Below are 13,014 nucleotides of genomic sequence, written 5' to 3'. Positions count from 1 at the left end.
CACGTCAACATTCTTTTTGACATTTTGCAACAACCGTATACTATTTGGCGCGACTAGCCTCAGAAATGTTCTGAAACTAAAACCGTTTCTTCGCAATCAACTTGGCCCACGTCATCCCAGCTTATGCACGACTATACAGGGTGATCCAAAAAAATTGGAACCCCTAACTTAAAATGTCTGTAAGTCCGAAAGTTTTCACTTTATTGACAAATTGCCAACATCATTAGAAAGAGCGTTCAATTCTTTATAAAACCAAGTTAATTGAACTTAACTATTACTATAAATATTACCCTAGTTATATGCCTATAAAATTTGTGTCACGAAACTCAGTGAAACGGTTTTCAACATTATCCGCAAATCAGTGATTTGCGGTTTGCTGTTCTGACCATGTCGCATGTCGGAGGCTCATGAATAAAAATATCTCATTCACGTGCTATTGTAATGAATTTAAATTTCAACAGGAGCAAAAAAAAAAAAATTGTCATTCGGTGCTCCGTGCCACACGGCCCACTCAGTGGTCGAGTTTCAGGAACAGGCCTGCCCGGCCTTCATCGAGCCAGATGCCTGGCCACCGAAGAGCCCTGTCCTCAACCCTTTTAACTAATTCGTGTGGAGCGAACTGGAGCGAATGGTGTACAGAGGTCAAGAGGATCAGCACCATCGAGGAGCTGAAGGAAAGGCTGACGGCCTGCTGGGACCAGTTGTCCCAGAGACTGCTGGCCCGCGCAGTTGGAGCCGTCCGCAAGCGACTGCTGGCCTGCGTGACGGCCCACGGAGCTCGGTTTGAGCACATGCTGAGATGAACAGCGGAAGCTAGGATGCGTGTATCTGTTTTATTGTGTGCTTCTGCGAAAACTTTTATGTAATAAAATTGAATTTGGATGTGGTATTATTCGTAAAAAACAACAGATGGAAAGCTAACGGATTTCAGTGCATTGTTAACAATTGGCGATTTCGTTTCACTCAGTTTTCTGACGCTCATTCCGAAACCTAACAGTGTGTCAATACTTTACAGCACACATGCACCAACTTGGCATGATTTTATAGAGGATTTAATGTTCTTTCTAATGGTGTTTGCGATTTGTCAATAAAATGAATACTTTTAGACTTATAGACATTTTAAGTTAGGGGTTCCAATTTTTTTGGATCACCCTGTATATTACTGACCGGGCCGACGAAATTATTTGGAAACGAGGTTTGCAAAATTGACGGAGGCCCGAGTGCGGAGCACGAGGGCCGGAGTCAAAATTTGCAAGCCGAGTTTCCAAATAATTTCGTACGGCTGAGGTCAGTAAGATTTTTCCTACATGCCGCATACCTGTTAAAGAAAATAGTTCACTTTCACGAAATTATTTTTTTTTTTGCAATGGATTTATGATTTTTTATGTTCAAAATGATCAGCAAAGAAAATAAAACCTATTTATAACAAAAGATTATTTTCTATATTTTGATATAAGAAGAACTTTTCAGTTTCTGTAAGGCACAGGCGATCCAGTATGAAAAGAGCATGGGTTCCGAAAATTCTTCAGAAACTAGAGAAATTATCGCGGCCACCGGGGTGCGGTTATTTTTTCTCATCTTAGTTTGCTATTTTGGCGCGATTTTGACAATTTCTGGCGCATTCCACTTATTTACTTTAGCGGCCATAGGGCAATGGCATGCAATGGTTTACTAACGGGAGATGTGATGAATTGCAGCAGCAATACTTGGAATATAAAGAAGAAGTGAAGCAATTATGATACCTATTATTTTTTATAATGACAGAAGGAACGTGGAAGAAAAACATTTTGTGCAGCATGTGAAAACAAGGAAATAAAATGAAAGAAGGGCTGCTACTTTTCATGCGCCCGAAACCAGCCACCTCATCATCATAGCATGGTAATGATAGTTTAAGTTTATGTTATAAAAGAATAGAAGGAGCTGCTGCAAAGGTGATGTCTCAAAGCCGTTAAGTCAAGTCAGGCATGCTCTTACAGACCGAACATTCAAGTTACGAGACCCCATCATACCGCTCCAGTGGCTGGTACTTGTATTGTGCAATTTCAGATACTTTGTTTATTTTTTTGTAGCATAATATCTAGAAAGTTTTTTGCAAGTCTGGTGATGACTGATAATTCAAATAAGTGATTTAGTAAAATTAAGTTGAGTGGGTACAAGTGCTTTTTTCTGTAGAAGAAATATTTGATTTTGTTTTTACTTTGCTTACCTGCTGTCATTATCATAATTGCCTTTATTGAGCTGGGTATTTCATTATATATTGAACTACCAAATTTATATTTGAAAAGTAGGTATTTAATCTGTAACAACGATCATTAGGCTGCATGGCAGTAGTCGAGCTTGTCAAATACCTAAATGTTTTGCTCAGAAATTGTTTGCTTTATTGGTTTCTTGATTTTCACCAGATAAAGATACAAGGTTGGCTGATTTGGTGTTAGTTATCCATATTAAGTGCACTGTTTGTGACAAGATTATGGAAATTGTAACCTCAATAATGAAATTTCATGCTGTCAAAGCTATGAGATGTTGCCTTGAGTTTGAAATCAGACAAACATGGATTGAAGCTGTTTTCTAAAAAAAGAAACTGCTTTTTAGTAACTTTCACCTTATAATTTGTATTTATTCAATCTCAGATGGGAGCAAGGCTGAATCACAATTATCTTTTGGGAAATGCTGTACAAAACTGCATTGTTTTTATTTCTGTGGCATAATTTTGTGCCTAATTCAAAGACTTTCTCTGGTGTAGTTTGTAAGATTGTTTGAACTTCTACTTTCTAACCTGTTTGGTGCCAATAAATCCTGCAACCTATTTAGCTTATTTACCCATCTCTCTTGCCATTCCTACATATTTCATGTCAGTCTATTGCATAAATATGGTGTAGTTAACATACTTCATGATATACAAATGAATGGTACCTATAGAGGCTCGATGTGTGTAAATGAGAACCAATGAACCTATATTTTTTACAATGGCATCAAGTCCTCTTGTCACGGCCATGGATATCAGTTATCACAGAAGAATTTGCTGAACTGCGCAAGAGAATCCTGTGCAAGGAAATGTTTTGCATGATTTAGCTTAACAGCATAAATTTTATTTTCCCAGTTGCATTGGAGCTCTGCTGGAGTTTGCTGATGACAGGATGCTGAAGGGCTGAAGCTGGTAGCTCTGGCAGGAGTCCAGTGTCCACCAGCTCAAGATCCGACGCCGCCGCGTCGCCGCCGTGCGGCACTCCGCGGAGACGGGGACGGCGGTCATGATTGAAGACACCGCATTTCCCGCCTGGACTGTCCGGTCGGAGACTGATAATCCCTCCGGTGAGCCGCACACCGTGGAGCTACTGCACCGCGCGTGTCCACCCTCAGTGCAGTGCCAGCAACGGTGCCGTGAGTGCGACATCTGCGTGCATATGACGCAGTGCGACTGTCACGACTCGCGGCTCAGTTACCGGGGTTACATGAGCAAGTAAATGCGTATCAGGAACGGATTTTCCTATTCGCTCACCATTGTAGTCCGTTTGTAATGCGTATTAACTCTGCTCATGTAACCCCGAGCAGTGTTAACTGTCAGTGTGACAGTGCGGCCCGCGCTCGTTTTAGCGAGGTGCTCTGTTGTATATAACCACCTTGATGGAGACATATGTGCTGCCGCTTGAGTTTCAATGTACAGTTTTATGCATCAAACTAGCGTAAGTAAATGGCTGTCAGAGGTCAATTTGAAGCGCAATTAGTACCCATAACCCAGATGGGTTGACCGTGTCATGTGACAAGTCCCGATGAACGTACTGTTTCGATGTCGTCAGTCGTAGACTTTTGTAAACCATTCGTTTCGGAGCTCTGTGTTGTGTTGTTCGGGATCGCAGTTGTTTGAGCAGTTTGCTTTATGCGTCGTACGCGCTGACAGAACGCTGGTCGTACACAAGTCATGTGTTTCCTTTCGCCCCTAATGGGTTACTGCGGTACCTATGTAGTTGGAATGTGTCTCGAGACACTAACTGGTCGCCCTTGGTTGTGAAAATGACACTAGCTGGTCGCACTTGGTTTCAAGCTGCGTTTGGAAATGGTGCAATATTATTTGCATTTTGCAATGCAATTTTATTGCCGTAACCGTATTGGTAGATAGTGTCAGAAGTTGGCCATTGGATGCGTTGTCACTTGTCAGACGCTGTTGCCTTAGTACTGACAAATTGATGGGCCGCGTTTGTGTTCCTGTTAACAAACGGATCTCAATATAAGGTGATTCAGAGGTAGGAACCTGAATGCATTCGTTCAGACTTTTCATTTTATGGGGATGCACTGTTTCATGAGCAAGAACGAGCATGGCTCTCGTTGAGCGAAGCGGAAGCGCAATCGATATTTGTTATCGTGTTTGTAGACTGTGGCCACATTTACATCACTATTCAACTCCACGCACCAGCATTATTTAAAGTGCTTGAACCTATACTTCATTTCGCTAAATTTCGGGGTCGTCAACCTACGGTCCGTGGCCGTTACGTTTGGCCAATAACTAGATTTTATGCATATTAACTGGTTCATATAATCACAGCATGATGCCCCGGACAATTTTTATTTGATTCACTGATAATGAATGTATCCCAGTACCGCACAAACTGAGACTGAAACTGGACAACTCGCTTTTCGAGGTTCAAGTTCATTATCTTCAGATGTTATGGTGTGGTAAGCATTTAATGTTCGAAGAAAATGGTCAGCGTTAGCAGTGCTAGGCGGGTATTATGAACTTTCAGTTGTTTCAATATTTGTTTAGGCTATTATTATCGCGGTATCTCCTGTCAATTTCACGCGGAATATATAGTATTATCTTATACAATCGCGGTAACTATTTTCTGCCGGTTACTGTTATTATCATTGATTCGTAATATTTCGCTACGAGCGTGGCTCGATTCACATTGTTATTATATTGGCATTGAAGATTTAAGAATAAACATCTTTTAATGCATTCCAATTCCATCAAAATGTCGATATGCAAAAAAAAGTTCTAAAAATTGCAGCAGTTTTGTGAATCAAAAATAGCTGTAAAATAGGCCTGTGTAACTTCAACAACAGTGCGCCGAAAAACGTCTAAAAACGCGTAAACAAAAACTAAGATGTAAAAAAATAACTGCACCCGGCCACCGGCATTTGGGCGATCTGCTGCTGCTGAATGTCCTTATTGATCAGTACGAGAATTTCTCTAGAGTTCTCGTAGATAATTTCTCTAGTTTCTGAAGAATTTTCGGTACCCATGCTCTTTTCATACTGGATGCAAATATATGCAAGGCACACATCCTCAACGCAAGACACCTTTTTCGGGACGAGAAATAGAATATCTTTGCCTAGGGTGATCGTTGGGCTGTAAAAGCTCCTGATTTATGCTCGTCTCAGCCCAGGCTACGGAACTGCTATTCCAGTTCAAAACCCATGTTAAAAAGTGAACTATTTCCTTTAAGCAGTTTCGTCAGGTTTTGGTGTCACTTTTATACGATTGTTTTGTCCATAATTTCCTAACAGTGATTGCGCTACTGCTGTTGATAAAGCTTTAAAGAAAATTGATAGAAGAAAATGCATCAAACTCCTTACTTCAAAAAGAATCGCGTTTGAAAACATCAACTCGAATGGCACAACAAGTTGATATCGGCAAGGAACATAATACATGAATGATTTGCCACGACATAAGAACAAGAAGAAAGTATAATATTTCTAGTGATTAAACGTGAATTTTCAAGTGCTCTTGCAAGAATCTTTCCTTTATTCATGTAATCGTACTTTGTTGATGCCCTATGGCTAAACTTCGTGAAATACATTATATTTAACATATTTTACATGTTTTTTTTTTCGAGGAAAGGGCTACAAACTTTTGAACAAAAATATTTCAAAACCCTTGATGAGCAGAGCAGATATTGTTTACCAAAAAGGTCAGTTTTCTAATTTTACGAGGCAAATATCATGCAATAATGATGTCAATTATACACTCCCCGTCAATTACTCTGGGCTAATGCGATAAACAATAGTTCAGAGGTCATTGCCCTGGGCAGTAAACCCGGGCAGTAAACTTTTGTTTACTGCCCGGCCTATCAAATAACATGGCATTTTGACACCGACAGTTTCTTGGTCATAGTTTTACTGCCCGGCTCGTGCTGTGCTTATGACATACCCCGGCATGAAGGAAAAAAATAAAATAATGCTTCAGGATCACTGGCCTGAATTCCAATGCTTAGTTTACTCAAAACCGGTGTGGCTGAGGCACTATTCGCTACATCCGTGGCGGCCACCATTGTGTTGCATTTTTTTTCGGTAAGCTGTAAGTTAATAAGGAAAGGGTTGGTGAGTGGGTTGAAAACAGCCCTCACCCTCCACCCCCCCCCCCCTCGTTCTGGAAACATAAGTAACCGAAAGATCTGGCGATGGTTTATCCATCTCCTCTGCCGCCGCGCTGCGAGGCCTCGATTCGTTCGGTATGTGGAGTCCTGAGCGGTCCTCCCCGGAGGCAAGGTGAAAGGTCATGGCCTGTATCATAAATTTATACGTTGCTGAATATGTTTTATAGTTCTTCCAAGGCCTTGGACACCGTTTTATTATATCGGATAAGCATTGCACTTTCTTGTCAATCAATACATTTAAATAAAACTTTATCATAACCTCACACTGCGGCATTGTAGTTCTGCTTACGGTTGCCTCTTTATGATACGGGCCACCACCACCTCCACTGCGCTGGAGCTCTGGCGTTCTACCCCTCCCCGCTACGGACCGGCCCTCGGGCTAGGTGTGTTAGTACTGAGTGCAAACGTGTAGTAGTCACGTGACTTTCATTCACGTAGCGGGAACGGAAGCTATAGGCGATACCAAGGACGGGCTCTGGGGAGGCAACCGGCACGGAAAAATAGCACGATTGTAGTTTTGAAAGAATATATGTTGCGGTAAGAGGAATTATACAAAACATACGTCCTAGGAGGAAACATGTGTTATTCCTCCATATTTTGCGCTACATTTCCTTTCTCCAATGGCCAGCACTTAGCAAATAATAGCACAATTCTAAATTGGTAATATATGTGTACAGTAGCAACTGCGGGTCCCTGTACATAGTGCCTACTCTTCTTTGTTTCCAAGTATTATTTTGCGCCACAAATGAACGGCATGCGCCAGAAACGCAGCCAAATCTTGCGATTGCGACTACGAAATTCATTATTTTGGCGTCAGAGCCTGAAGCGAAAAATACAAGCATATTTATTTCAAAAAGACTTCAGGTTTGTCGAACGGTGTTATGAGAATTTTGATAACAGTACTGCATAAGTTTTTCAGTGATGCCGCAAAAGTGTTGTATCTATCTTCTTTTATTGTGCAGTCGGCGGGACCGATTCAAAATTGAGTCGTTGCTACTAAAATAGCAGCATATGGCGTCAGATGATGAACAGGAAAAATAGTTGCGTAAATTTAGACATAAACCACCCCCAAACCATGAATATCTTTTGAAGGCACTATAGACGACCATTAACTAACTAGATGTGATGAAGATCAAATGTAAGGAATACGCTCATTTTACAAAATTACATGCAAGTACCAAAAGGTGATGTAAGTACTTATTCAACGGTCATTTTCAGCGCTCCCCGCTAACGTGACTTCAAGTTGAGATATTTGCGGCAAGGTACCGAATTGAGCAAAATGGTTTTAATTTACATTATAACTTGTTGTGTTTTGTCAGAAAATGGTCCTAACTCAGATTTTGTGGGAAAAGGTCATTATCTCCCTTTAACCCTATGGCGCACGCGAGCGCGTGCTGACGGCGCACCCCTGGGCCGATCACCCCCAAATTTTAATACAAAGTTCCCAACGCCCACAGATTCGGCATGCCAAATTTCACGCCGATACGCGGCGCCTTTCAGGCGCAATAAGACACATAAGTCCTGACAGACGCAGGCACGCACAGACATGTTATAAATCATAATATAGATCCGATGACACAGACGACATTGTTTTCGAAATCTATGAGTAAAATGGACCATAAAACATGCGTCACATGACCGATACATGATATAAAATCGTCGTGACCTAGGATGACCTGGCCTTGACCTGAAAAAATCGAAATACAAGTTTGGTACCCTCAGGGTACCTATATATCAGGGAGTGCGTAAGCCAAAAGTGGCCTGATCGAACTTGTTAGCCGGCGGCCAGAGCCTAAATTGTGAACAAGCCAAAATGCTGATAGTTTTTACATTGACCTGACCTGTTACGTCATCGTTGACCTCGAGGTCAATGAAATTAGGTTTCGCTGGACAGTGTTTCTAAGGCTATCAGACGCCGTTTGAATTTGGAACGATCGGACCAGCAGTTTTGGAGATAGGGGGGGGGGGGGCTCTGTAGACTGTAGAGCCCCCCCAGTCACTCGCGTTATGGAAAATACCCCAGTCATGCGCAGGTTGACCTGGTGACTTGACCTTATGTGGCCTGGGGTCAAAAAATTTACACACGATGTTAACTTCGGTCCCAACTGAGCCGGTCCCGTAGCTCAGTTGGTTAGAGCGTTGGACTCCGCGTGGTGAGAGCACGCGTTCCCGGTTATAACAGTCCGGGTTCGAAGCGCGACGGGCGCTCGACATTTATGGGCCTCCTGACAGGTATGGTTGCGGTTGGTGGCAGGCCGTAGCCAGGCAAAGTCAGCGAGGGGACCGGCCGTGCGCGGCTATGTGCGCACGTAAAACTTTGGACTCTAAATTCTGCCATAGAATCGGAATTGCGCGATCGGAGGGTAGAGGGCAGAGTCATCGCAACAAGCTTCGCTTAGCGGTGGGTCTGTCCTTGTGAATCCTTCCCATCAAAAGGTTCGGACTAAATTTATTTGAAAAAAAAATTGATGTATCATAAGCTACACCAAGTTTCGCGGCACTGTGCTGTGCGTGGTGGTTTTCTTTGCACTCGAAAAATTAGCAGGTGTGGGCAAAAACGTCCCCCCCCCCTCCCCCAGCCGGACGAAGGTTAAAAACTAAGCTCTTTAGAGCGATTGTCGTAGTTAAATGTTTTGAGTCAAAATTGGCCGAACATGACGTCACTCTGACGCCATTCCGGCCGATCTATGGTTGCTACGAAATTTTTGTCTAGACACAAGATGTCAAATAACACGGAACAAAAATGATAGACGAACGCGTTTCGGCTAAATCACCAAAGTCAAATTGGTGCAGCCAAAGATCCTGAAAGTTTCGTATTGATATGTCCAGCGGCTTAGAAGATATTGGAGAAAACGAGAGGAAGGCTATGAATACACCCTTCCTCCACTCAGTAGGGCACGGGTTGAATTTGGCTGTACACTCGAATAAAGTTTAATTATTGTCACGTAGTCGTCCACTAAGTCGTCCACTGACTCGTTGAAATGATTGGAAATTCATAATTTTTAAAGGATATTATTTAAATCCATGATTAATGCATTGACTATTGATTCACTAAATGAAAAAAAAATCATGAATTAATTAATTATTTCAATAAGCCATAGAAGCGTTTTAGAGAGTTATGCTTTGTGAGGTAAATCATCATGGTAATTATGAACATATTTTATTGGCCGAATCCTCAATATAATCTGAATAAAATGACAAAATAGCAAAATTCGGGTATATTCGATCACAGATGTTTGCTGACAAAGATCTGTTCGAATATACCCGAATTTTGCTATGTTGTCATTTTATTCAGATTATATTGAGGATTCGGTCAATTAAATATGCTCATAAGCCATTGTAGCACCAATATCTCACGTTAAACTTAGAAAGTAAGAGCGCGTTACACTACTTAACACGTGCGACTGGCTGTTCTTCGACTTTGATTATCTTTGATTTATTGTGGATGGGGCTAGTAGATCAAATTGTTTTTTAAATGCTTTTGTTTTAAACTTCATACGTGTCCAAATCACCCATTAGTTATTCACAAATTTTTATATTTAGAGGGATCGGATGGCGACTTCGCCATCCTTCCCTGAAACTAAGTTAGGGAGTGAGCTTAAAAATGTGGCATCGAATGAGCTTTCTAAAATCAGCGAGACCGTTACTGTAAAACCTGGAAATGTACGAGAAATACATTACGGACGGAAATCGTCAGAGGATAAACAGACAACTGTAAATGCTGATACGCCTCCGCCTGGAACGTATTTCTTGAAAGCAAATGAAGCCCGAGGTAAACACATGGTGCAATATGTTTATGCAAGCCTAACGAATGCAAATGATGAAACTCTACCATTTCATGTAAGAGAAAGATACAAAGAACTACAACGTGAGAGACATCTTAGATATTTGCCACTCCAACCTCCTCGTGGGAAAAGTCCAACCGTCCAGCAAAGCACAGTCAACCATAATTATGTTGGTTATAGAATGCAGAGACCAGCAAGCGCAAACCATGACAGAAGACCGCAAAATGTCTTCAATGACAGTGAACCTGAACACTGCAAATACGTCACTGACGTCATAAAGCAAGATGTTTCCAAGTCTAATAAAAAAACTGCAATGAAAAATGTTCAACAAACTAGGAGCAGCAATGCGGTTCTGTCTCCGAAAAGAAATGCCAGGTCTCGTAGCAAGACAAACACCCCACGCCGCCGTCGGCCATTTTCTATAGCCGCGGAGAGCACGAGTGATACTGACCCAGTAGAAAATCACCGTAATATAGAATCAGTACAGCAAAGTCCAGCAAGACAAGTAAGCAAGAGGCAAGTTCGACGAGAGCAGTATCTGGCTACTAAATTTAAACATGCTGCCAAAAACTCGAAGCATACCCAAACATTTGTGGCTGCTGTTGCAAGCATGGCAGAGTCTTCAGAATCAGCGACCACAGTAATTTCAAGACATCACTCAGGCACTCAGACGGAAATCATTAACAAAAATGAGGAGCTGCCATTGCTAGTTCAGCCCGGTTGTGATGCCGTTAGGACGGCAAAGAGTGATATGAATTACAAGGATCAAAATGTTAGCGTTGAAACATGTGCAGGGGCGGCACAAAACGTAGTCGAAAGTGCGGCTGCCCTGTCAGCTTCGAAAGGAACGGGTCAAGAGTGCGTGGAATGGAAGCGGACTAAAGTTGGGCTGAGCTCACCTCCAAAGAGTCCATTGTTAGCGTTATCGACTAACCAGAATCGAGTCGATTCCGTCGACAGATTACGTGAGCCCTCAAGGGAGAGACCATTGTCGCCTAGTGGACGCACCGCATCGGGAAACACAGAACGGGGGTCTTGTGCTAATATTACTAGGATTTCGGTGACTGAAAAACGGTCAGTGACATCTGCCACGCAAATAGGACATCAAACAGTAGACACTGGTATTCAAGTAAAGCTCAAGAAAAAACACCCACCCTGGAAGCGGCGGGGAGTAAAACAGAGACGCTCTCCATCTAAAAAAAGTGTTATATCAAAAATGTCTTCACAGAGTGGTGATAGGTCGAGATATGATAGGGATAAAAGAAGCAGGAAGATTAAAAAAAAGACGAAAACGAAAAGTCGGGATCCATCTGTCCGAAGCTTGCGTAGCTTACGTAGCTACCAAAGCGATGCTTCAAGTGGTATTTTGAAGCATGTTAAAATCGACAATTCCCAAACCAGGTCGGCCTTTCCACGCAGAGGGAGAAGTGCATCACCTGAGCTACCTCGGAGAACAGAAAAAAAGAAGAAAAAAAAGTCAAGCAAGCTGAAGAATAAGAAAAGTTCCAGCAGGATTGCTAGGTTTTTGAAAACATTGAGCAAAGATAAGGAGGCGATAAATGTTATTAACAAAATGGCTACGGTAAGGAAAAAGGGAGGCAACTAGTTATTATGGAAGTACGAGAGTACGCTCACATGTTTGATCAATCTGATGAATTACTCAGAGAAATTCGTTACAGCGTTGTGAATATCTTATTATCTCGGCTTGATTGGAATTACAATGTAATAAAAGTACCTTAGCACTGAATTTCCTCGCCCTGTTGGGGGATGGGATACACTGCCCTCTAAGGCGGCTCGTGGGCCACGTAGCGACACGCAGTGAACGGCGTTCGAAATACTGTACAAAATAATGTAGTCTTCGGTCATTTATTAGGTCAGGTAAAACGTCAGGTCATCAGAGATCATCAAATATCAAATTTCCCCCATTTCGATATTTTTCAACAAATCGGCGCAATAACTCGAAAAGGAATAAAGCCCATAGGCGGTCCTAGGGGGGGGGGGGGCACGGGTCCCATGATCCCCCTTTGGTGCTGGAAGGTGGGGCCATACTATCTTTTGGCCCCACCTTTTCAGATCGAATAAAAGTCCTACAAAAACTTGTACGTTTCATTTTCTCGTTTAACTCGTGACCCGTTGGGGGGGGGGGGCAAAGGGCCCCCTGTGGTTTTTCGCAGATAACTCAGAAACTGCTGCGAATTTCGACTTTAAACTTTCAGTACCTCTCCAGACATCAATTTTACACAACTCCTAAAAAATTAGGTCCTAGGTCATCTCAGGTCAGCAGCTATAGAGGTCAAAGTGAGGTCATGTTCGGCGATTTTTCGTCGAGAAAGTTGTTCACGGAGAAAATCGCAGAAAATCAGGGTTTAAACTTAGCGACTAAAAAATTGACCGTATGTACCAAAAGCATGGCAAACAAAATGGCTATCTGGAAATTTCCAAAATATTAAAGTGCCTAGATCTAGGGATTTTCTAACTCAAAAATTAGATTTCTTGAGATATTTTTGACCATTAGACAAATTTTCAAACAACCGGAATATATGTTAGAGAACCGCTTACTGGCCTTACACATGCCAAAAATAAACAAAATATCTCAAAAACTGCCTGAGATATAGCCATTTGAAGGACTGAAAAAGTAGCGACTGTTCTTATGACGTCACGATATTTTCGGTATTTGTGCTTGAAATCAGTCAGGAGTAATATTCATGACACTTATCAACGTTTTCCTGACTGAATATTATATTTTATGTCAGTAAAGTCACTTTTACGTAAAAATTTGTTTTTCGTCGTAAACCGGTTCAATATGACCTTATTTGACCTTCCTGTGACGTCATAGGTCCAAGAAAAATGGTCAAGGA

At 42.0% G+C, this 13,014-nt stretch overlaps 1 long non-coding RNA gene across 1 annotated transcript; it reads left to right on the top strand.

Annotated features, from left to right (window-relative positions):
- Window positions 1-1,565: 1,565 nt before the first annotated feature.
- On the top strand, window positions 1,566-4,264 carry LOC122392495. The gene is made up of 2 exons (XR_006258526.1): window positions 1,566-1,878; window positions 3,101-4,264. It is a non-coding gene; the product is annotated as an uncharacterized LOC122392495 (long non-coding RNA).
- Window positions 4,265-13,014: the final 8,750 nt, after the last annotated feature.

This window comes from Amphibalanus amphitrite, unplaced genomic scaffold (assembly GCF_019059575.1).
Source record: "Amphibalanus amphitrite isolate SeventyFive unplaced genomic scaffold, NRLGWU_Aamphi_draft 000023F_arrow, whole genome shotgun sequence".
NCBI classification, from domain to species: domain Eukaryota; kingdom Metazoa; phylum Arthropoda; class Thecostraca; order Balanomorpha; family Balanidae; genus Amphibalanus; species Amphibalanus amphitrite.
The sequence above is the reverse complement of the archived record's forward strand: the minus strand, read 5'-3'. Positions and strand labels throughout refer to the sequence as shown.